This window comes from Melanotaenia boesemani, chromosome 2 (assembly GCF_017639745.1).
Source record: "Melanotaenia boesemani isolate fMelBoe1 chromosome 2, fMelBoe1.pri, whole genome shotgun sequence".
Lineage (NCBI taxonomy): Eukaryota > Metazoa > Chordata > Actinopteri > Atheriniformes > Melanotaeniidae > Melanotaenia > Melanotaenia boesemani.
Window position 1 is genome coordinate 6596701 of NC_055683.1, and position 26682 is coordinate 6623382.

General features: G+C 43.2%; 1 long non-coding RNA gene across 1 annotated transcript; it reads left to right on the forward strand.

Annotated features, from left to right (window-relative positions):
• Positions 1–9149: 9149 nt before the first annotated feature.
• LOC121655825 lies at positions 9150–9548 on the forward strand. The gene is made up of 2 exons (XR_006013314.1): positions 9150–9206; positions 9449–9548. It is a non-coding gene; the product is annotated as an uncharacterized LOC121655825 (long non-coding RNA).
• Positions 9549–26682: the final 17134 nt, after the last annotated feature.

Consider the following 26682-nt stretch of genomic DNA (forward strand, 5'->3'; position numbering starts at 1 on the left):
ATGTGTGTGTGAATGGGTGAATGTGATGTATAATGTAAAGCGCTTTGGGTATCATCCCAGGTACAGTAAAGCTGTACTGCCTCTGTTAATATATAGTGGTTCAGCCACCCCGTTAGGGGGAGGTAGCGAGTAAATTGTGTACTGCAGCTACCCCAGTATAGTGTAAGAACAAGTAGAAGAAGAAATTGCTTGGGGTTGATGCACTCGTTTTATAAAAGTTTCATTTCAACAGAGCACAGGAAACACATGCCTGTAAGTGTTTTGACAATCTAAGTTTATGTTCTTAAAAGAGGAAAAATTGTTACTGCTGTTATATCTTTCCCTTTGAATGGCGATGTGAAGGCTAATTCTGTTAGCATCTCTATGGGAATTCCCATTCAGAGTTAGCATTGAGCTAGCGGTTTTTTATTGTCAAGTTTTTGTTTAAATACTGACTTATTTTGTTATCTACAGTGCTGTATGACATAATGTGAGTGCACTGTTTGTAACTATGGTGTGTTGCATCTGTTACAGTTTTACAGTATCTTCAGGAGAAGGCAAATAAATCTTCAAACAGTCAAGAAATCTCATACTTTCTCTGGAAGAACTGTTATCTATAGGCCAAACTGAATTCCACATTCACGGAGGGCTGAATAGTAAAAAGGCATCCTTCTCATTACATTCTGTCTGGAAGTGAAATCTCCTCTGTGGCAAAAACCTCCAGAAAGTATGGAAGATACTTTGGAGACCAGATCAATAGTTTCTGGCTCTTTGTCACGCTCCAGCCAACGTACATCATCATCTACAGCTGCCACTAGAGCAAGAGCAAAGGCTGAAGCAGCACATGCTCAACTCTCTTTTGCACAACAAGAAGTTCAAATCCTTAAACAACAAGCTGAGCAGCTTAAAATAAAAGCAGATCTGGATGCTGAACTGCATTTACTCAAGACAAAGAAGGCAGCTGCTGCAGCTCTAGCTGAGGCTAATGCTTGGGAGATGTCCATGCATGAAAATGGAGGCCCACAACAGTCCCAACTAGACAACATGTCAGCAATCAATCCTGCTGAACGAACACAAGAGTATGTCCAGCAACAGACAGGACTCAGCTCGGCTTTCCAGAATCCCCAGTCACAGCCGCCTGAACCTCCATTTCCTTCAATGCCATATCCAACGGAGGATACTGGCCCAGACATAGAGGCCAACAGAGAACAGAGCATCCTACAGCAAAGTGAGTATGGCAACCGAGACTTTGCACCCTTGCCAGTTAACTCTGCCACACAACTGACTCAGAACAACTGTGCTTTAAACCGTAAGAGAGAACCGCACAGCTTTAGTGACAAAAGACAAGCAGACAGTAAACATCAACAACTATACCATCAACAACACTACCAACAAAACCATCCGCAAGCTGAAGTATATGCATCCAGGCCACAAGCCAACAGCTATACTGACACTTCAGATTTGGCAAAATACTTGATGCGGAAAGAGATGGTGAGCTCTGGTTTGTTGAAATTTGATGATCAACCAGAAAATTACTGGGCTTGGAAAGCATCATTTAAAAGTGCAGTACAAGATCTGAGTTTGTCATCTCAAGAAGAACTAGATCTACTTTCCAAATGGCTTGGCCCACAGTCTGCTGCTCAGGCAAAAAGGATTAGAGTTGCATACACAAGCAACCCTAGTGCAGGCCTTCAAATGGTGTGGCAGAGGCTAGAGGAGTGTTTTGGTGCACCAGAAATCATTGAGCATGCACTGCTGAGAAAAATTGAGAATTTCCCAAAGTTAACAAACAAAGACAATCAGCGCTTAAGAGAGTTGGGGGATCTCTTGTTGGAACTTCAAGCTGCAAAGGAAAATGGTTATCTTCCAGGTCTTGGACACCTCGACACGGCACGAGGAGTCAATCCAATCCTGGCTAAGCTCCCATACAACCTTCAGGAAAGATGGATAACGACTGCCTCCAAGTACAAGAGAGACAATGCAGTGTTTTATCCCCCATTCTTGTTTTTCGTTATGTTTGTGAATGATGAAGCCAAAACCCATAATGACCCAAGCTTTTCTTACATCACGGGGCCTACTACTGTTGATCCTAGACCAGAGAAAATGGTCAGACACAAGTACCAAACCCCCATTTCAGAGACAGAGATTTCAAACACTGCTGGAAACCGTACAAACACATCCTCAGACAAAAACGCCACAGATCCTAATAAACAATGTCCATTACACTCTAAGCCACACCCTCTGAGGAAATTTCGGCTCTTCAGGAGTAAGACTTTAGAGGAAAGAAAGGCTCTTTTGAAAGACAAATACATCTGTTTCAGGTGCTGTTCTTCTGTACAGTACATGGCTAAAGATTGTCACACAGCTGTACAATGCACAGTGTGTGGCAGCAACAGACATACAACAGCACTACATCCAGAGCCCATTCTACTTAAAGACGAAGACTCCTCTGAAGATAATGGCGGGGAGCAAACAAACTCAATTGTGCCTGATGTGACATCAAAGTGTATGGAGATATGTGGAAGCTCAGTCAGTGCAAGGTCCTGCTCTAAGATATGTTTGGTCAAGGTGTATCCTGCAGGTGAAGCTGAGAAAGCAGTTGAAATGTACGTTGTTCTAGATGAGCAAAGTAACCGCTCACTAGCCAAAACAGACTTTTTCAACCTCTTTGACATTGCAGGGAATCTGGAGCCCTATACACTGAAGACATGCTCAGGTGTTGTTGAAGCAACAGGTAGACGCGCCAGTAACTTCGTGGTTGAATCTCTGAACGGTGCAACTCGACTTCCATTGCCCACTCTAATAGAGTGTGACATGATACCTGATGATAGAACGGAAATACCGTCACCAGAGGTTACTCGTTACTATCCGCACCTCAAGTCAGTTGAAGGTAAAATCCCAGAAATCAATCCAGAAGCTAAAATCCTTCTACTTCTTGGCCGAGATATCCTGTGTGTGCACAAAGTAAGGGAACAGCGCAATGGACTCCACAATCAACCGTATGCTCAACGACTTGACCTCGGTTGGGTCATTGTAGGAGAAGTTTGTCTTGGAGAGGTGCATAAGCCAAACAGTGTTGGTGTCTACAGGACCAACATTCTACAAAATGGAAGAACCTCAATTATGAAACCATGTCCAAACAGCATAAAGATCAAGGAGAAAATTGGTTGTCCTAAACCAAATCTGAGTCTTCAAGGTTGCACGCAGCGCCTGCAAAGAAATGGACATGATCTTGGCAGTCAGGTGTTCCAAAGAACACAACATGATGACAAACCTGCCTTGTTAATAGATGACACATGCTTCTTGAAGACATTAGAACAAGAGGTATATAAAGATAGTTCTAATACCTGGGTGGCTCCCCTTCCCGCCTTCCCAACAACCGCTCCCAAGTGGTAAACCGCCTCTTTTCCCTTCGACGGACTTTGGACAGAAAACCTCTAATGAGACAACAGTTCATGGATTTCATGCAAAGAATGTTTGATGAAAAACAAGCCGAACCAGCTCCACCATTGAAAGAGGGTGAAGAGAGCTGGTACCTGCCAATGTTTGGCGTTTATCACCCCCAAAAACCAGATCAGATAAGGGTGGTATTTGATTCAAGTGCCAAACATGAAGGTGTCTCCCTTAATGATATGCTTCTGAGTGGACCTGACCTGAACAATACTCTTGTTGGGGTCCTGATCCGCTTCCGCAGAGAGCCCATAGCAGTTACAGCAGATGTACAACAGATGTTTTACTGCTTCAAAGTCTGTGAGAAACACCGTAACTTTCTGAGGTTCTTGTGGTATGAGAAAAACAATTTAAAGAAGCCAGTGAAAGAGTTTAGGATGACAGTACATGTGTTTGGCAACAGTCCATCGCCAGCAATTGCTATTTACTGTCTCAGACGAGCTGCCCTGGATGCAGCTACTTTCTCCGTTGAGGCAAGCCATTTCATCATGCGCAATTTTTATGTGGATGATGGACTTGCGTCCTTCCCTAGTGAAGCAGAAGCAGTTGATGTTCTGCGGACATCTCAAGAAGTCAAACATCAGACTGCACAAAATAGCAGCGAACAGCAGCAAGGTCATGCAGGCATTCCCTCCAGAAGACCGAGCCAAAGATCTAAAAGACCTAGATTTAGCAGTTGAACCACTACCTCTTCAAAGGAGTCTTGGACTCAGTTGGAACATTGAGATGGACCACTTCACCTTTTCTGTTTCCAAAGAAGAGAAACCTATGACCAGAAGAGGCATCTTGTCCACAGTGAACAGTTTGTTTGACCCTTTGGGTTTTGTGGTACCAGTCACTACGTGTGGAAGAAACTTAATGAGAGAGCTCTCTGTGGAACAGTACGATTGGGATGCTCCCTTGCCATTGTCAGAACAGGAGCACTGGAAACTTTGGAAAGACTCAATGGTGAAGTTAGAAGAGTTACATATTCCAAGGCCTTATGTCCCAGTTTCTCTGTCCACACAGACAAGTCAGAGAGAGTTGGTTGTTTTTTCAGATGCATCAGTTATAGCCATAGCAGCTGTAGCTTATTTGAAAACAGTCTCCACAACTGGAGAAAGTTACGTGGGGTTTGTTATGGCAAAATCCAAATTGGCTCCACGTCCAGCTCATACTGTACCACGCCTTGAACTGTGCACAGCTGTCTTGGCAACAGAACTGGCAGACTTCATCTTAGATGAAATAGACATTGACATTCATGCAGTGAGATTCTACACGGACAGTAAGATAGTGCTTGGCTACATTTATAACACTACACGCAGATTTTATATCTATGTGTCCAACAGAGTGATGCAAATCAGAAGATCATCTGATCCAAGCCAGTGGCATTATGTCAACACAAATGAAAACCCAGCTGATCATGGGACTCGACCAACAACTGTTGGAGCTCTGAAAAGCACTAACTGGTTTACTGGACCAGCATTTCTAACAAAAGTCCAACAAGAACACAGTTCTCAGCCTGACACATTTGTGCTGTTGCATCCAGATGAGGATCCAGAGGTCCGACCTGAAGTGACGATCTTGAGCAAAAAAGTCACAGAAAATGTGTTGGGATCGCAAAGATTTCAGAGATTTTCTACTTGGAAATCACTGATTCGCACAGTTTCAGCTCTAATCATCAAAGTAAGAAGTATTGCAAAAATGTATCTCGGCAACGCAGGTGACGAAAACACACAGGCAGTCAGCATCATCATCAAAAGTACTCAACATGATGCCTTTAACAAGGAGTTCCAATGTCTCAACAGAGGAGAACAAATCCCAAAACACAGTTCGCTTCAAAAGTTGTCTCCATTTCTTGACAAAGATGGACTATTGAGAGTTGGTGGCCGTATTTCCTCAACCGACCTGGCCTTTGATGAAAAACATCCCCTGATTATACCCAAAACACATATCGCCACATTGTTGGTCAGGAAATATCATGAACAGACTGCACACCAAGGGCGCCATTTTACAGAAGGTGCTGTAAGATCCGCTGGGTTATGGATAATTGGAGGAAAAAGGTTTGTGTCTAGTGTGATACATAAATGTGTAGTGTGCAGGAAACTAAGGGGTAAGCAAGAAGAGCAAAAGATGTCAGAGTTGCCCCCTGACAGACTGTCTGTGGAACCGCCATTCACTCATGTTGGCTTGGATGTTTTTGGGCCGTGGACAGTTACAGCTCGGAAAACAAGAGGAGGCCATGTTGAGAATAAACGGTGGGCTATCATGTTCACCTGTCTGAGTACTAGAGCAGTGCACATTGAAGTTATAGAGACCATGACTACTCCAGGCTTCACCAATGGTTTCAGACGTTTCTGTGCCTTAAGAGGACCCGTCAAAACACTACGGTCAGATCGAGGCACAAATTTTATTGGAGCCTGCAAGGAACTCAAATTCAACACAGAAGATGCAGAGCTACAGGCATACCTTAAGGACAACAAATGTACCTGGATATTCAACCCGCCACACTCTTCCCATATGGGTGGAGTGTGGGAAAGGATGATTGGCACCGCTCGGCGGATTTTGGATGCTCTTCTTAAGACAACTACATCACATCTGACGAACGAGATACTCATCACTCTGATGGCAGAGGTCACTGCTATTATGAACTCAAGACCACTGACTCCAGTATCATCGGATCTAGAAGCTCCGACAATACTCACCCCATCAATGTTATTGACACAAAAGCAGGACACTTTGTCTGCTCCTTCATGTGACTTTAATGTCAATGATCTTTCTAACAAGCATTGGATGCGGGTTCAAGGACTGGCTGAGGCTTTCTAGAAAAGATGGAAGCACGAATACCTTACCACTCTTCAGGCAAGAAGAAAATGGACTTCTGAAAAGCCTAATCTACAAGCAGGAGATGTTGTGCTCTTGAAGGACTCTCAATCTAAAAGAACTGAATGGCCAACCAGCCTTGTAGTTAGGACTGTTCCTAGCAGAGACGGTAGAGTGTGCAAGGTAGAAGTTAAAGTGGTAAAAGGTGAAACTCCTAGAGTGTACCTACTACCTGTTTCAGAGGTCATTTTTCTTTTTCGTGCTGACCATATTTAGTGGTATAAGGTGTTATACCAGGCGGGGAGTTTACTGCCTCTGTTAATATATAGTGGTTCAGCCACCCCTCTAGGAGGAGGTAGCGAGTAAATTGTGTACTGCAGCTACCCCAGTATAGTGTAAGAACAAGTAGAAGAAGAAATTGCTTGCGGTTGATGCACTCGTTTTGTAAAAGTTTCATTTCAACAGAGCACAGGAAACACATGCCTGTAAGTGTTTTGACAATCTAAGTTTATGTTCTTAAAAGAGGAAAAATTGTTACTGCTGTTATATCTTTCCCTTTGAATGGCGACGTGAAGGCTAATTCTGTTAGCATCTCTATGGGAATTCCCATTCAGAGTTAGCATTGAGCTAGCGGTTTTTTTATTGTCAAGTTTTTGTTTAAATACTGACTTATTTTGTTATCTACAGTGCTGTATGACATAATGTCAGTGCACTGTTTGTAACTATGGTGTGTTGCATCTGTTACAGTTTTACAGTATCTTCAGGAGAAGGCAAATAAATCTTCAAACAGTCAAGAAATCTCATACTTTCTCTGGAAGAACTGTTATGTATAGGCCAAACTGAATTCCACATTCACGGAGGGCTGAATAAAAGCGCTATATAAATACGGACCATTTACCATTTACCATAACTGACACCTAATGAAAACCCCAAATTCAATATCCCAGAAAATTAGAATATTACTTAAGACCGATACAAAAAAAGGATTTCTCGAAATGTTGGCCAACTGAAAAGTATGAACATGAAAAAATGAGCATGTACAGCACTCAATACTTAGTTGGGGGTCCTTTTGCCTGAATTACTGCAGCAAAGCGGCGTGGCATGTAGTATCAGTCTGTGGTGATGCGTTCTATAGAACTTCCAGTTTCCAGTAAACCAATAAGAGCATTTCTGGTTACTTTCTGTGGGTAGCATTGTGATGGTAGATTGCAGCACTGAGGTAAACAAAGGAATGAGACATTGCTTATAATCGAGACAACAGGTAGTATAGTATAGTATAGTATAGTATAGTATAGTATAGTATAGTATGTTACAACCCGACTCAGGGGTATGGAAGGGCGCAACATAAAAGCACGTTGAGGACAGGTGTAAAAGTCAAACACAACCCATTTTATTGACATAAATGTAAAACAATAACACCTGGAACAAAAAAGGTAAAGTGTTGGGGTTAGTGAAACTGCTGAAAAGAAATACAGAAGGGTTAACCTAAAACCATATACAAAAACCACCGAGTGAAACAAAGGTGCGTCCATAACTCGGGGTGAAAACTAAACCAAACAAAAGAGTAGCAGTTCCCATAAACTAAGTGACATCCGTCACAAACAAAAGCCTAATCTAGCCCAACACAACATAAACCTAATACGTAACACAAAGATAACAACATGGCTGAACACAAACCAAACCATAGCAATGCTTAAACTAATACTGAGTGTAGAAGACAAGGTAGGCCAAAACTCAACGGACTGTGCTACCGTTCCCTCACGGGGAACACACGACCCTTCTGTATTTCTTTTCAGCAGTTTCACTAACCCCAACACTTTACCTTTTTTATTCCAGGTTTTATTGTTTTACATTTATGTCAATAAAATAGGTTGTGTTTGACTTTTACACCTGTCCTCAACGTGCTTTTATGTTGCGCCCTTCCATACCCCTGAGTCGGGTCATAACATAATGGGGGCTCGTCCGGGAGGTTTCTTTCTGCTAGGGGTAGATTCTTTTTACATCACTTAGAAAGATCCCTGGGTTGTTGGCACGTTGTGGCAAACCCAGCCGTTGTTGTCGTACATGTGGTCGAGGGTAAAAGCTGTTATTTTGAAGGGATTCCTTCTGGCTGCTTCCTGTGGAGACTGTCAGGCAAGTCTCGTGCCGAGTGGGGAGTTCACTCTGTGTTTTGGAGGTTGGCACCCGGATGCTAAGCTGGCTCTGTTGGAGGCGTGTGGGGAGAGGTAATGGTGTTTTAGTACCTGACATAAATGTCAGGACGATCAACCAAGAAGGAGATAGATTGTGAAAATCAGAAGGGAAAACTTCATCATCTCTCACCAAACCCATTTCTGCAGTCGACACAGAACGTCAAAGACCCGACTGAGGAAGGAAGGAGAAAGAGGCTGAAACCCAGCGCCGTTCCGGTTTTATTTCCATGGAACAACTAACTCTCTGTGAGAGAAGACTTTGTGTGTGGGTACGTACAGCAAGACTGGATGAGGTCGAAACTGGGGAAGCAGTTCGTGCCCACGATCACAACTACAGTGTCGGTAGGGATGTTATGCTCGAGCAGTTTGCTCGATCACGTCTCGAGCATGTGACACGGAAGTGTTGTGAGCATTGTCTCTGAGCATTGATTCAGCATGCCAAAAGTCACGTGATAGACCAAACGAGGCCTCGTTACGTCATCCGCGAGTATCGAGCAGCAAGCGGGGTCTTTGAAGGGACCGGGCTTGTCAATCTCTTAGATTCCAAACGCTGAGGAGATCGCGGGTTTTTGAGAGGAGATTCTGTAGCGATTGTGCGACATTGCATTTTGAAAACAAATTTAGGAAAAGCATCACATCAGCATGAGCTTATATTGAATCACATTTAGCTTTTAGAGATTTGGGGAAACAAACGTCTGCGCAAGACGCCGTTGCCAGAGTAACTGCTGAAGGAGCTTGGAGTATGAGAGAAGGACGGAGCAGGCGGTGCCTTCAACATCACAGGTAAGCTCAATTCCCCTTTCTTTATATAGATGTTTTTTAAATAGCCTTGCAAAGAGCAGACTTTAAAGTTAATCATAAACTTCAACCAGAAGCATCAGAGGAAACGTCTCAGTCTGCAGCTGCAGAGGAAAACTACAACCTGTAGGACCTTAGACACCAAGCTGGTTTCTGATCACCATCAGCAGAGAATTTAATAATTTTAAACTTGGTTAATTACAATTTTGTTCTTGTGTTTCTTTCAGGTGCAACCTCTGCAAAGCTGGAGAGTTAGTGTGCCAGAATAGGAGCAGACTGAAGCCTGACAGAAAATACGTTTTTTAAATAAAAATTTATGACACATCACAATGTTGCCAGTTTTTTTTTCTCATAATACATTTCAAGATTCAAAGTGTCTTTGTCATTTGCACAGTAAGGAAACAAGTTTCCCTGAACAATGAAAATCTTACTTTGCCGTCCAGCCTGAATGCCATAAAACATTATAAAATAAAAATAAACAATTTGAAAAAAAAACTAGATAGACGATAAAAAAAAACTGAGTAAATAATCTATGTACATAAATGTGCAGTGAGCTATAAACTGTTGTTCCACATTTAACAACGATCGGCTATGCAAAAGAAAACAACTCATGAGGTAGACAAAACACGCATTTGCAATATCTATTATAAATAATAAGACACATAAAACAGTAAACAATTTTATTACAACTGTATAAAATAACTAACACAGTCACTATACCCGTTGCACAAACACTCCTTCCCTCATGCCTTCCCACTGAGTAACTACTATCATTACAGATTAGTTTACTTAAGTTACACCACAATTCTGTTACCTAAACAAATGTTACCTAATACCCCTCATTGTTTTTTATATGAACAACAGAAAATAAATATTCACTTGGATGGTAGATAATGTATCGTTTATTGAACACGTATTCAAAGTTCAGATAGGAATGACAGAAGTGAGGTGTCAATGCCGTCCTTCTGATACATCAGACTCCCACAGCCAGCAGATGGAGCTCTTTGGTTTGGTCAAATGATTCAGAACACTAAGCCATTTTCAAGCATTTGGTTCAAAGTTGGCTCGATGATTCATGAGGCCTCGCTTTCACCATCCCTAAGTGTCGGATCGGTGTAGTGCCAAGGCAGTTATTCCCACCAGAAATTGTATCCCCTGCCATGGGAGCACACACTTGTTGTGTCTAGCGTTAGTTTCTTCATTGTGCTGGATTTCATCATGTAACCTTTAAATGAACAGTGTGCTTGTTGCTCAAGTTATTGTTTGAGGGTTGTTGTTCTGCCAATGAAGTTCTGCTGCGTTTTTCTTAGCTTTTAGTGCGATATATTTTCTTTTTTTTTCTTTTTTCTTCTTTGTTTTTGGTTTCTTTTTTTGGTTTCACATTACAGTATTCATTTTAAAGACTTGATAACACCCACATAAAACACTGAAAGAGTAGTCTTGTAACCTAAAGTCTTCCCAACATCACACTGTACAATGTTTGGCTAATATTGAAAAGCCCTTACATTAATTGTATGTATGGGGTACCAGGAAGCGGCCTGCATCTTAATGAAAGAACAGTCTGCCATTTCCTTTCTATTTAAAGCTCAAACTTTGGGTGTTTTATTCTGCATGCAGGGTTGATAATGAAATCAGAACTTTTCCCAGTCCATATATTCATATATTAAGATAGGGTCTTGGTTCTTTTGTTATTACAGTATCTTCTATGTTTTCTTTTTACAAAACATAAAAAGGGCAATTTGTTTGCATCTATATATTCCTCATATAAAGCCTGATTAATGCAATATACATGAGGAATTGATGTTTGCAATCACAAAAGTTTGACTGAGGATACAAATTCTGGCAGGCACCATTACTCAGCCTGCCAGAATCCGTATCCCCCACCTTAATAGGATATTGTATATTTATTCACCAGATGATTTTAACTATTGACACTTTAGATAATACCAAATATCTGCAGTAAACATGAGGAAGCTTGGCCTTTATTTACAAAAGTTAGACAGGGGACACAAATTCTGGCAGGCACCATTACTCAGCCTGCCAAAATCTGTGTCATCTGTAACCACACAAATTACATGTAATCATCAGGTGTTTTACTGTTTACAGTCTTTAAATCATAATATTTTTTTAATATAATCGGAGGTTTTATTCACTAATATTGTGTGAAGGAAATACAAAATCTTGTAAACTGGTTTCCACATAGAACATGATTTTTTATCTCTTATCTGCAAAGCACATGTACACTACAATCCTGTTCTTTCCATTAAAACACCTTTATGCCTAATTATTTTGCTCAATAAAAGTAGTCTTCTACTTTACAATGATATGTTACGTTTTTTTTTGGAAATTGCAATTACAAGTATCCTATCCAGATATATTCGGTATAGTGCGGTAAATTTTTAGGATTTGTTAATGTCCTCAATTAATTATGCAAATTAGGTAGGCTCATGGATTGTCAACTCTTAGCAGCAGATAACTGACAATTCACGGATATTGACGCCAGCTACAATGAATCCCAAAGACTATGAAAAGATAGTACATTACAAACTAAAAGGCACATATCCAGCGCTTTCTACCAAGAGAGAGAAATTTCTGCTAAGACGTAAAGCGGCTCTTTACAACGTGGAGGATAAGACCCACCGAACGTCTTTTCTTAATATTAGAATTAATTTCATGACAGTATTTCCAGTAGGAAAAAAAAAACGTCTCTTTTTCATGCGATTACTGCCAAGAATCTTTGTACTAAATTATTTAAGATTGATAGTATTATACGACCCTATATGTGTTCCTGTACTGATATTAAGTCATGAATAAGGACTAACAAAATCGGTTGTGGTCCACAGGACTTATGTTATTAAGCTATTGTGTTTAAATCCTGTTTATTTTATTTTAACACATTGATGTTTGTGATGGAGGAAAACCACTTGACATTATGTATGGTGTGTGTGTGTGTGTGTGTGTGTGTGTGTGTAGTTTAAGGCTTGCACAATGGATAACTGCGGTTTAATACATGTACTACATAAATAGAGAGACATATTTATATGACATGGCATTTTGAACAGGTTCCACTGTGGCCAAACAAAGACAAGAGACGCAAAATCAAAGCGATTCTACTGGCCAGGCATGTCAGTAGTCAGTAGACATCAACAACTGGGTATGTAAGCATATAAAATATAAGTATTCCGGAATAAATATGATAATACTTTGTATTTTTTTAACAAACGTTTTATAAAATTTTTTAACTTTTTAAAGGGATATGTAAGAACTTTTGTCTAGTATTTACATTACTTTTAATAAAAACGTGTTCTTTTTACTTAACATACTGTATTTACAGGTCTCACAGCACTTAGCCTGCCAGGCCATTGGTCCATCAATTAAAAAAAGTTAATTAATTAAAGCTGCTTATTTTATACTTTTTGTCAATGAATGTTTAAAGAATACATCACCTAAAGAAAATATCTTTTCTTTTAAACTTTGAAAACATTTTGAGAGACTTAATTTTATATATATGATAATTGGGGTTTGACTATTTTACTAAGTGGCCACAAGCTTATGCGCTGAAGTCAAAGTCTGCCAAGGAGGTTACTGGATGTATACTTCAATTTGTATATCAGTTTGGAGCCCCGAAAAGGATCCTTACTGACCAAGGAAGAGAATTTGTTAATTCCGTAAGTACTCCTGTCCTATCACCATGGTATAAACATGTTTTAAACAAATTGTAATACTATGAAAACTTAGCCATTTTAATGATCAAGTTATAATTAAAATAACTTATAAAAAATCATATTCCATAATTGAATATTTTGGGAATTCTAGTTCTAAAAAAAAAGCTTTAAATCTGCAGATCAACAAAGAACTGTGTAGCATTCTGAATATCCAAAGGAACCTCTGTTCCCCATACCACCCACAAACCAATGGACTGGTTGAGAGGATGAATGGGACAATTCAGAAGTGAGTCCTTTATTATTTTCTTTTGTACACCTAACACTACTTTGTTGCTTTAAGTACAACCCAATTAAATGTATTTATATTTCTTAAAAGTAATCTTTTCATGGAACTGTCATATGAAAATATCTATATACAATATATAGTCCTCTGAACACACACAAGCTGTAAGAGCTTCACCTGCCCTCTGAAATGTTATATTTGTGTCACACAACTGCGGCCAACCAAGCTGCAGGTTCCATGTCAGAGCAACGCGTCACAACGAGCGATATTAAATAGTCCATTCAGCTGCTTCTTCTGAAAAACTTATGATTTTAATGGTAAAAAACAACAATAACGTATTAATACTTGATTTAATATTTATTTATTTCATAAGTGACCATGGTATAAGTGGATTAATGCCACTTCAAGGTGTCCAATATCTGAAACGGTCTGACGCGAATGCTTCTGCGTGGATACATCATCTGGCATAAATTTTAAAATGTATAACAAATCCCATTGTTTATTTTTTATTTATATTCTTTTATGGCATTCAGTGCAAGCGGCAAAGTAAGAATTTCATTGTTCAGGGAATCTTGTTTCCTTACTGGGCAAATGACATGAAACACTTTGAATCTTGAGGACATCTAAGAAGTGGACAAGTGGAGCTGTGGGCTGTTGTGATGTGTTCAGGATTGCCACAAACCCTTGTAACGCGGGTGCCGAAACCACTTTCACTGTGTTCTCTTGCCCTGCCCTTTTGTTCTTTGATCCTCACGTGCCTTGCATGCCTTTGGTCACATGACTGCGATCGACCAATTAGCTAGCTTTATTAAGCACTACCCGGAAGCTACCGGTAACATGCGAGGGGAGAACCAGACAAATGCATGGATGTATTATAAGAACTGGATAACGGACTGAAAAATGGCGGCACGCCGATTTTTCCCAGTGGCCACTCGTGGTACTGCAACAAAAAATCCCATGGGGCCCAAAAAGCATTTTTCCCATAGGCCACAATGGTAAAAGACACGGCTGTAAAACTGTTGACAGGACGTCTTCAGCTTTAAACACAGCTAATTACTAATCTTTCTATTCAATATTTTTAATTCATGGACATTTAATCCGTCAATTATTTTTCAAAAGGCCATAAAAGCCACAGAAAAGTCTCTATTTCTCCGGTGACGTCACGGCTGTGCACATGCACTGCCGAAGCGCGGTCATGCTGTGTCGGGAGCGAGGAGGACGGCTGTTGACTTCAATATGATGGGAAAGCTGTTCGTAAAAGTTAAGTTAAAGTTAAGTTTCTTTTTTCTGATATCGAGTAACTTAATACATTTGTATTCTTAATGTTTGATATTACATGCATGATAGTTCCTGTTTTTAAACGTATTGTGACCTAAATCCTAATTAGCTCTAGGTTGTAGTTACGACCACCTGTTTAAACCACCTGATAGTGCGTTTTACTGGTTTATTTTATGTAAAGAGAGATTCAGCCCATGAATAGATCGGGGAAAGTAAGGGTGGCTTTTTTTTTTATTTGTTAATTTCTTATATTTTGGTTCACATTAGTTCACTTTTTGTTAAGTAGTTTAATCACACTGTTCACCCAGAGGGCAATAGAATTTTTTTTAATTAAAATATTTTGTCTTATGAGCTGCTATTCTATTTTCGTTAGTTCAAATAAAATATGAATAACAGTCTTGACGCATCGCTGTCAGTGATATTTTGTTATACATATACAGTTAAATATTTTTGGAGTGTTGAGCCATTTCATGACAGCGACACAATGTCGCCAAGTTAGGTAAAATAGCCTACAAAACCATTTTCAATCCCTAACGGAAATCACGATACATAAAATACATAACTACATGATAAATATAGAATGGTGATAACCCAAGTGGCCTAGTTTTCCTTAACATAGTCCTCAGTTTAAACAAAGTTTTTTTTTCTTTGTCAATTAAAAAACTGCAGCATTTAACAAAGTGGAATCCGGCAAAACACAAGAAAGGAACATTTTAAGAGACGCAATTGATAATCTTGGTGTCATCCAGGGAATAGCAGAAAAATAAAGAGAATATGCATGGGTAGCACAATGAAATAATGCATTAACAAGGACTTCTAACATTTATTACAAAAGACGTGCCTGAAATTATTCATGAATAAAGGTAGGAATTGTAAGTCATCGTGAAAATTTGACACGGGATTATACAAATATACAATATAGACTGACTTATATTGGGCTATTACGAATCCCATATAGAAATTCATCAGATTAAAACAAACCATCATTTTAACAATTACTACACAACTTTTTCCACGTATATTATATCATTACTTTACATCGAGGTCCGATCGTGTGCCGTAGAAAATCATCATCTGAGTTTGTACAGCTCTCATACTGCAGATTAATGTCGTGACCGCGCGTCGCTGGATCAGGTCACTGGGCTGCGCATTGCTCGTTCACAGTGACGTGAAGCATGATGGGAGGTGACACTACTGCGCATGCTCTATGGGCCCAATATGCGGAAGTAACCCGGAAGCCTGAGAACTTTTTCGGCGTATGCGCTGGGTGAGCAACTTCCATAGAAATGAATGGGCCGCCATTTTCAGTCCGTTATCCAGTTCTTATAATACATCCATGGACAAATGTTTGCTACGAGGTATGTTTTGCTTCAAATTACCATTAACTCATCATGTCATGTTCTGAAACTTATTGCATGAACTGATGACTTGTAGGAGCCGACTATCAGTCCGAAACCGCAGCAAATGACTGCGCATTTAAACGAAATAAGCAGAATCAGTGAGTCCATGCTTCCTATTTTGTTTGGTTGGTTAGCTTAGCATTAGCCACCCCATAGGATAGCATGGGTCCGGTTAGCATTTGCTATCTATGCCAAACAGTGGATAGTATTGTTGTCTGAATGAATTGTATTTAATATGACATGTCTGTTTATATTATCCATCCTTGTTTCTAATGAAATGTACTTAGATGCATTTTAACTGCAAAGCTTTATTGTGACTGATTTATGAGACTGAAAGTTATTTAATTCAATTACAAGTCTTATGATTGTTGTTTGGAATGCTTTGGATATATTGTAAATTATTGACCTTACATGTGAAATTATTTATCCACTGTAATACAGTTAGTATTATTGGGTTTTGATATTTAGATTGGTGAATTGTGTACACATAGAGTTATTTGAATAACATTGGTCCTGTTGTTTATACAGGCCAGATTTAGATGGCGAGCTAACCCTAATGAACCTGAATCAACTCCAACCAGGAACCCCCTCCATCCCTCTGCTCAGTTCGGGCTGGTAGGAGGCTCCTGTAGCCGACACAAACTCTTGCACTCGCATACGCACTTATTATGCGACCCATTGCTCCAGCTACTTACACTATTTCCGCACATGGACGTCCCTCTGAACTGGTATATCTGGATCGTATGAACTGGTAACGTTCACTCTATTTTGGACTGTGCGTGTGAGCTTTCCACTGATCTGTGTGCTCCCGATCAATGTTGAATTGAATATTGGACTTGAATATTGAACCATTGTAAATAGCCTTTGAACTGGGTAAATTTGAATTTTGAAATCTTGTAACACACTGTGGGTTTTTTACTCTTTAGAATGGCCATTCTCTCTCTCTCTGAATGTTAAATGTATGTTTTGTCTCTGTCTCTAATTATATTCAATACATGGTACCATCAAAAGTAACCCTTCCAGTCTCTGCCCCCTCTCTCCTTGAGCTGTACCTTACTCTTCTGAGCACTAGTCCATTACAATTACCTTGCATATTGTTAGTACCTAGGGTACCTCATTTAATCATCACTTAGTGATTAGTGACCATTTTGTGCAACGTATATGCTACACCCTAGATTTATTATTGCTTTCAAAGACAATGTGCTGGACCCAACATTCCACAACAGACCCACAAACCAGCCACTCACCCTCCCCCAGCAGTACAGGGGATGTGACCTCTTTGAAGCTGCTCACCTCTAAAGGTCCCCCCCACCAACACCTCCTTTTTTTTTTTTTTTTTTTTTTTTTTTTAGGAGATTTTCTGGTGTGTTTATGTACAACAGTTTGTTGTCTGGTGATGGTGTATGTTTAAGGGTCATTGCATCCTGTCTGTGATCTTTTTGTCTCCTTTCTTCTTTCTCTTTTGCTTCTTTTTGCTATTTTCCATCTTTTTCTTTCCCCTCCGGTCAGGTCCAGCAAGATTACATAGATTCCGTGATTCAAAGTAAATAAATAAATGAATCAGATTATGAAGAGGAGCCTCAACCATAGGCCTCCCCTTTGCAGAGCAAATGTGTTCAGGACGATATATCAACCAGATTATCATTTTGCTTGCTATGATGCTGGACAGGACAGGTTGAAAAAGCAAAAAAAAAAAAAAAACTTTGTCGTCATCAGCTTTATGTAGAATATTAAAAATACAATGCTACAAATGCTACAATGGTGGACAGTTAAGAAAATATGGTTTGTTACATATTTTTGGAGAAACAACAAATCTTATTCCAAAATCATTAAAAAATGGCAAAAAAAGGGTAATCTTTAAGTGATTAATACTGTTTAAGACTGTTGGGGAAATTTCATGTTATTCCCTTTATTATATTGTGTCTACCGATCACTCTCAGGGTAAACATGTTGTTTAGGGGCTTGGTAATTAAGTACCGAGTAGCCTGGTGCTATTATTCATTCTATTATTCATTCTTTAGAACAGTTCGCTCTGACCTGTGTGACTTATCTGATACCAGCCAGGTGCCTCAGGATGACCCAGCCGGGCATCTTGCCTTAAATGTCACTGAGGTTGTTTACGTGCTCAAAAAACTGAAAAACAGCTCATTAGGTTTGCTGAAGTGTCTAATCCTGTGTGAGGAACAGACAATCTCTTTGTTTGTATTTCATGATGTGTTGTGACTGATCATTCTGCTTAAAAGATGCTGCATGTATGTTATCAGATTCTCTTCAGATCTCTGTGCTGTCAGACCTCTGAACAGTGTCTCGGATTGCAATTCTATTCTTTTATATTTTAATCCTGTGTTCAATAAACTTGTAATCATTTTTCACTTCAGAACCAGACTCCTCATTCCTTGACAGAGTAACTTTTTGCCTCTACAACCTGGTGTCAGAAGTGCTCCTGCGTGGTCAGTTTCGGGTTTTACGACGGGTGTCTGATCAACCTGAGTACGTCTCAGCCTCTGTTTCTGGGGGACTCCTCGTGGATCTCCTTACTGGCCCGCCAGGACCTCGAACATCTTCCATCCTGTCAAGGAAGTCTGGTGAGTGAGAAATTACTCTAGGATTTTAATTTGCTCTCACGCACACACACATCTCTCCTTTTTTAGAAAAGTAGGAAGACGGGCAGCCGGGGGTTTTGGGAGCTCCGCTTATAGGAGCAGGCCTGGAAGTCTCATTAGGAGATCTGGGCAGGTTAAAATCCCTTCACAAGGGGTTTTGGGAGCTCCGTAGACTAGAAGCGGGCCTGGAAGTCTCATTAGGAGATCTGGGCAGGTAAAATCCCTTAACAAGGGTGTGAGTGGGTCTCTCGCTGGAAAGCAGTGAGATAGGGCGGACGGATTAGCCGTTATTCCGTATTCTACAGAGACGTCTGTAGTCTAAGGTGTGGGAATATTCCTCCCCGTGCTTAAGTGTAAACATGGGTAATGTAGGCTCCAAAACACCGGCGACGCCCCGCGGTGAACTCTTTGAGTTCATGGAACGTAAGTATGGGAAGATGTGTGTGGAGGTGTGTGCGGAGTGGATTCAGAATGGTATTTTTCCAGCCGAAGGCTCTTTGAGCCCGGCGGCACTAAAAATAACTAAAGAAGGATTAGATAAGATGAGGGACAAATTAAAATCACAGAAACGGGTGAAGGTCTCAGATTGGGACCGCTTAGAAAAACATCAGGCGGGTTTAACAAACTGGCTCGCAGAATGTGAGCGTCGACAGAGAAAACAGAACGCCAGGGTTCTTCCAAAACTTACTGACCCTCCACAGACTGACCTGCACCGACCTGACAACAGCCATGATAAGCGGACGACAACCTCTGTTGCTGTGTCTAATTTTTCTCAGCTGAAAACTAACTCATTGTATCCCTCTCTACCTGCATGTCCACCATCGGGCCCGAGGGGCCAGAACACCTCATTCCCGTGCCCAGACCTGACGATGCTGGGAGCCTCTCCGGACCCAGACTTGGACTGCCTACCCCCAGTCCCACCACCTCCTCCTGAGGACCACGACGATGATCCATCCCTGGAGGGAGCTGCGGCCCCTGAACTGATACCGCCCAAGGCCGAACCACAGCCCGATCCACAGACCACAGAGGAAAAGAAAAAGTCCAAAGCCCCTCACAAAAGCGGCAGAACCTCCCCGGTGACCCTGAGAAAAGATGGCCTGAAATCTGCTCATTTATGCCCCATGGTCGAAGTAGCGGGTCCCACAGGGCCCATTTTGGTCTTCCGAACATGGACTGAGACCGAGGTGGCGGAGGTGGGGGCCCAATTGCCAGACCCTGTCACCTCTGGGCCAGAGTTTGCTGATGAATTTCCTGTTTTCTGCCGGGAGTTCCGCCCCACAGGTGCAGAGATCCGCCGGATGATGGCCAGACGGCTTAAGGTGACTGAACTGTCTAAGATCCAGGCCAAACTCCCCGTCGCTGATCTGAGGCTGGGGAATCCGGACTGGGGCCATGATGATAATCTCCTCTACAAAACTGCGGTAGACAAACTGGCAGAGGAGGTACGTACCAATTTCCCGGCCTCAATGAACATGACCAAAGTTTTCACCTGCAAACAACAGGCAGGGGAGACTTCAGATGATTTCATCCACCGAGTCTGTGCCACAGTCTCAACTTTTGGAGGACAGACTGCACCCTCACCGGGCTGGGAAGCCCGTTCCTCCACCCCTTGGGAAAATATGTGCGCTGATGCTGTCATTAAGGGCCTCCACCCTGAAGTCGCGGATGAACTGAAGCGACAGTTGGTTGGGTGGGATGTCAGCCCACGTATTGATGACGTTCGCAAATATGCCAGGCATGCTCAACGCCTGGTTGAGGAAAAGCTGTCAAAGAAAAAGACTAAAGAGGACAAGGAACTACATTTGGCCGCAATGACAATGTATTCAGCGCTGTCTGGTCCGAAACAAAACCAGGGGGCCAGACGGCGTGACTTTCCACGTGGACGTGGGCGTGGTTTTCGAGGACGGGGCCGCCATCACGATGCATGTCATATCTGCGGACAGCTGGGACACTGGAAGGCTGAGTGTCCGCGTCGCCAGCAAAACGGGGGCCGGCAGCTGGCCATTTCAGACTGACTGGGTCGGGGGGGGGCGGACAAGGATGGGTCCAGGAGATGCCCCTCATCTCTGGGTGATGTAACTCGCACACACACACAAAGTTTTGACCCAGTAACTGAAAGCTCTCTCTCTCTTCCTTCCTGCTCTGCTGCTGACATACAGACACCCAATGTAAAAAATCCACAGATAACACAGCACACACACCCTGCTCCCACACACACACACGTTGAAGGTCACAACACTGATAAAAACCTGCAGTTTTCCTCGCTCTGTTGCAATGAAGAAACGCTTGCTGTTTCCTCTGACTTTGACAAAATCTCAAAAATTAACCACGCCATCTCTGTGCTCGAAAGCAGATGCATACCGACGAAGACTGGGACGTATACGCATTTAACGGCTGAGGCCTACAAGATTTTTCCAACCCTACAAGTCGAGGTGTCGGGTAAGACCATTGAATTCATGGTAGACTCTGGTGCAACTAGGTCAGTTTTGAGGGCTTCTGAGTTTTCTGTGCCGCTTAAGATGTCTGGTAATTTTGTGCATTCAATCTCTGCGTCTGGGACCACCGTGAAAGAATGGTTGACCACGCCCCTTGGGTGTAATTTGCTCTCGGGGTGTAAATTTAAACATTCATTTCTGCTGTCTGATGTTTGTCCGGTCAACCTTTTGGGTAGAGATTTGATGTGTCGGTTAAACATTTGTCTCACATCTTCTCCTGATGGAGTGAAAGTTATGGCCAACCCTGACTCCGTCATCACTGCATGGACACACCCCCTGGGAAATCCTGTGTGCTATTGTTGGGAGTTCCCGAGTGAAATTTTTCTGCAGCAGCTGACTAGGGTGAATCCCTCCCTCTTGGTCTCCAGCCCTGCTCAGAACTGTGTGTGCATTGCTAACATCTCACGGGAGCCCGATGAGAGATTTGAAACACAATGGTTTAATCATTCTCCAGAAACTTTAAAGGTGTCTTCTGTTCTGTGGAATGAGCACGTGGCTGCAGCTGTGCTCAGTCTGACAGAAGAACAGAAGGAATGCTTCCTGCTTCCGCATTCCATCCCACATGTTTCTCTCTCCAGCTACACAGACAGACGGAGGAGCTGTGAGCTAGGGGACACAGGGGTAATGCATGATTGTGAGCCGGCTGGTGAAAATGTGTGCAACTCTGAGTTTGTGTGTCTGCAGGGTGATGGCTGTGGGACTGATGACGTCAGCGTGTGGTTGAGTGTGTGTGAGAAGGCCGAAGACTGGAATTCCTTTACTCTTGAACCTGCAGTCTTGTATTCTCCCACAGTGAAAGCTTACAGAATGGATGTCCAGCTTGAGGTCAGCTGTCAGAGATCAGTCCAACTGATTTCAGCCAACATGTTTCCTGAGGAAGATCTTAACCACACGTGTTTGTCAGAATCTGAACTGGAAAACATTCCGGCCCTGAAGGCTGTTCCTAAATCTCTGTGGGCTACCTCTAACTATGATGTAGGGCTGATTAAGAACTGTCCTCCTGTTGTTATCACTCCACGTTCTGATTATCGGCCTCATCAGAAGCAATATCCTTTGAAACCTGAAGCTGTGCGTGGTATCATGCCTGTGTTTTCTGCTCTTCAACAGGCGGGAATAGTCAAACCCTGTGCTTCCTCTCCTTGCCGTTCTCCTATGTTTCCTGTAAAAAAGGTCAGGGATGCGGGTGAGCCAGAGGAATGGAGATTTTGTCAGGACCTTCAAAGAGTCAACTCTGCGGTTCAACCCCGTGCACCATCAGTTCCGAACCCTTGCACGGTACTGTCTCAGATTCCACAGGATTCTTCTTGGTATAGCGTCTGTGATTTGAGTAATGCTTTCTTCTCAATCAGGATACATGAAGACAGCCAGTTCTGGTTTGCTTTTGAGTTCCTAGGTCAGACCTGGACCTTCAGTCGTTTGTGCCAGGGGTTCTGCGAGAGCCCCACCATTTTCAACGCCGCCATGAGGGAAAGTTTGTCTGGCTTGGTCCTTCCTCCTGATACCACTCTGTGTCAGTACATGGATGACCTTTTGATTGCTTCTAAAACACGTGAGGAGTGTGAGGAAGCCACTATTGCACTGTTGAAACATCTAGCTGAACAGGGTCACAAAGCTAGTCTGAAAAAGCTGCAATTTGTGCAGCAAACAGTTACATTTCTGGGTCATGTGATCTCCGCAGGTAGCCGTGCCATCTCTTCTAAGCGTGTGTCTGCTATCCAGAACATTCCTCGACCTCGCACTAAAAAACAGCTCATGTCTTTTCTGGGGACAACTTCCTATTGCAGGAATTTCATTCCTAATTATTCTATCATGGAAGCACCGTTGTCAGCACTCAGTCATGGTAAGGGACTGAGACCAGGTGATGCCATTTCCTGGAATGAGGATGCAGAACGTGCATTTGTTGATCTGAAGCTGGCACTACAAACTGCCCCCACTCTGGGCCTGCCGGATCCTGAGAAACCATTCGTTCAGGCAGTGGATGAGAGGAATGGCTCGATGACTTCAGTCCTGCTCCAGACTCACGGAGGTAAGTTACGCCCTGTTGCTTATCTCTCAGCTAAACTGGACCCTGTCGCTAGGGGCCTCCCGTCCTGTTTGCGAGCCGTGGCCGCCGCCGAAAAAGCTGTGCTGGCTTCTCGTGACATTGTGGGTTATTCTGATTTAACCCTTTTGGTCCCTCATGCTGTTTCCATGATCTTGCTGGAACAGAAAACCTCTCATCTCTCTGCTGCGAGACATCTCAGGTACACCTCCATCCTGTTGGACATGCCCAACATCACAGTTAAGCGGTGTACCGTCTTGAATCCTGCTACCCTGCTCCCTACTGAGGACGACGGAGAGCCACACTGCTGTGTGGCTGCATTGGAACAAACGTGCACGCCCAGGCCAGATCTTAAGGACACCCCACTTCAGAATCCTGATCTTGTCTTGTACGTCGATGGATCAGCACGACGTGACCCCAGGACTGGGGTGAACAAGGTGGGTTTTGCTGTCTGCACTGACCATTCTACTGTTGTTTCTGCTTCTCTGCCAAGCCATTTCTCTGCCCAAACAGCTGAGCTCGTGGCGCTGACAGAAGCCTGCCGTTTTGGGGCGGGGCGGAGAATCACGGTCTTCACGGACTCGCGGTACGCTTTTGGGGTGATTCATGATTTTGCAGCACTCTGGAAACAGAAATTTCCTAAAATCTGACGGTAAGCCCATTCTGAATGCAACACAGATCTCAGACCTCTTACAGGCAGTTTTGCTTCCTTCAGAGATTGCTGTGGTCAAATGTCAAGCGCATGACTCTTCCTCCACTGCTGTGGCCAGAGGTAATGCCCGTGCGGACGCTGCAGCGAAAGTGGCAGGGGACAAGCCCCGTTTGCACACTCCTGTTTCATCTTTGAACACCTGCATGTCACTGTCTTCTCTACAGTCAGATCCTCCTCCTGTCTCTGTTCCTCCTCCTCCGCATTTTCTCTCTCCCCCTGTCTCTCTCTCGTCCCTCCTCCATGACTCCTCCCTTCCTCCTCCCTCCCTCTCGGGGGAATCACCGGCTCCTCCTCCTCTTGCTTGTGGTGCAGGTTCCCCTGCAGCTGTTTCTCCCCCTGATGATCTGAAGGCTTTACAGAGCTTTGCCACTAAACCTGAGATCCAACTTTGGGAAAAATCGGGATCGATTTTTCAGGATGGGGTTTGGCTGGGTCCGAATGGACTCCCCTGTTTGCCAAAACAGTTCTTCTGGTTTTATGCAAAGATCACTCATGGCCGTGACCACATGTCCAAAGGGGGTATGCATCTGGCGCTGTCCACACATTGGTACACACGTGGTTTCACTACCTATGCGGAGAAGTTCTGTCAGAAGTGCATGATCTGTGCTGTCAACAACCCAGGTAAGACTGTTCAAACTTCTCCTGGTGCTCATCCTGAACCACTGTTTCCTTTTGAGTATCTACAAATGGATTTCATCGAACTGTCTCCAGCAGAGGGTAAGAGGTATGCTTTGGTGATGGTTGACATGTTTTCTAAGTACCCCGAGGTTTTTCCTGCCAAGCACGCTTCTTCTCATGTGGTGACAAAAGCCCTGCTCACCGAAATCATTCCCAGATGGGGAATCCCTTGCCGGATCAGCTCTGATAATGGCAGGCACTTTGTGAATGCAGCTGTGACTGAAGTTTCTAAGTTTCTTGGTATTGACCTGCGACGTCATTGTTCTTATCATCCCCAATCCGGGGGTGCAGTCGAGAGGGAGAACGCCTCACTTAAAAATAAGCTTTTGAAGTGTTGTGCAGAAACTGGTCTGTCTTGGGTTAAAGCTTTGCCTTTGGTTCTCACTTATCTTAGGATGAGGAAGCGTGCGAGGTCAGGTTTGAGTCCTTTTGAAATAATCTTTGGACGTCCTCCTTGTTTGGGAGTGGGGCCTGTTAAAAGGCTCCTTCCGGACACCTCCAGGTGTGAAGATGCATTGCTGATGTACTGCAAACAACTCTCTGCTCTGCTTTCTGACATTCACCAGGTTGTTCGTGACGCTTTTCCACGTCCTGCTGAAACTGTGTGCCATTCGATCCGTCCCGGAGACTGGGTCCTGATTAAGAACCTTAAAAGGAAGCACTGGCGTTCCCAGCGGTTCTGTGGACCTTTCCAGGTGCTCCTGACGACGGACACGGCCGTGAAGGTGGCAGAACGTGCCACTTGGGTCCACGCATCACACTGCAGGCTGGTGCCCGTCCCATCGGAGTCCGAGGACACTTCAGGGGACCCCGCCAAGGGTGCAGCTGTAACGCCTGGCCCTTAGCCTGAGAAGGTGCCTAGCAACGGGACGTCGGGGCCCCGGCCAGAGCGGGTGAGCCTAGCAACACACCTGGATTTCTCCTGGCTCGTTCTGACCTGAGCCCACCAGTGCTCTGCCTGTTTGCTGCTTGCACACCTTTTTCCTGCCTTAAGGTGTGCAGTTCATTTCCCCTGTGGAATATAAAAGAGGGAAAAAAAAAAAAAAAAAAAAATAGAATGGAGCCCTGGATGCGTCAACACCGTCTCCCACCTGCACATTTGGTGGTGTTTCAGTGCAGAGGTTGGTGTCTGCCTCTGTTTGTTTTAGCAGCACTGTTTTCCCTGCTATACGTGCTGTCTGCCCTTACAGCAGGAGTTTCACCTGTTCCACCTTCACCGTCACCTGGTACGTTTTCAATTCCTGAGTTGCACAGACTGCGACGCCATGTCATCAATCACCATGATGAACAGGACAATTTGTGGTATGCACTTGCTAAGCAGACCGCAACCAAAGTGTTTAATAGCACATGTTATGTGTGTTCTCTGATCCCTCATGCTACACCGACAGCGGAGCTATTACGCCCGTGGCCGGTCGACGGGGTCACTATGCTATCCTTCCTGGCTGCCAGATCAGTGGGTAAATCTAACAGTACACATTTCCTCAATGCTTCTCTCCCTCTGAAGTTTTGTCCATGGATGCATGATTTTTCATTTCAGTCTATTAGGTTTCACAGGGACTTCTCCAGCAACACGGATCACCTAATTTCTAAGTCTGTGATGCCTGCCAGTTCTGTACGTACAGTGGCTGCTCCGCTATGTTTTGAGATGCCGTGTTTTGATGTGTCGTTGCCTTTGGGGGTAAGCAATAACTGTAATCACACCATCCTGGCTTCATGTGGGTTTTTACTGCTGGATAGACCTCCCTGTAATGATCCCAATTATACATTGCGTGCTGGGGAGAGTAATGTGAATTTGTCCTGGTTTGGTTTAGCCACCCCTAGCATTCCCTATTTGACTCTTCTAACTCCATCTCCTGAGGGTTATAGTTGTCCGACTAATATGGTTTGGGTTTGCGGGTTAAGGTCTTTTCTGTATCTGCCTAGAAATTGGTGTGGTAGATGCTATTTAGCTTATCTCATCCCTCACCTCCGTGTGTTGTCAGATCTTTCTGAGGTTCTCTCTCCTCCTCGTAGGACTAAACGAGCTCGTATCTCCACCACTAACTCAGTGTTTGGAGGTATTTTTCCACACTATGGTACAGTTAACAATGCTTTGCAGATTGATGCATTAGCTGTAGATTTAGAAAATCTCACTTCTCTGGTTACTAAGGGGTTCGACGCACTAACACCTGAGTTGAAGGCCCTCCGGGTCATGACCCTGCAGAATAGGATGGCTCTGGACTTTCTCTAAGCTGAAAGGGGGGGGACCTGCAAGGTTATAGGGGACGAGTGTTGTACATTCATTCCGGATATGTCTACTAATCTGT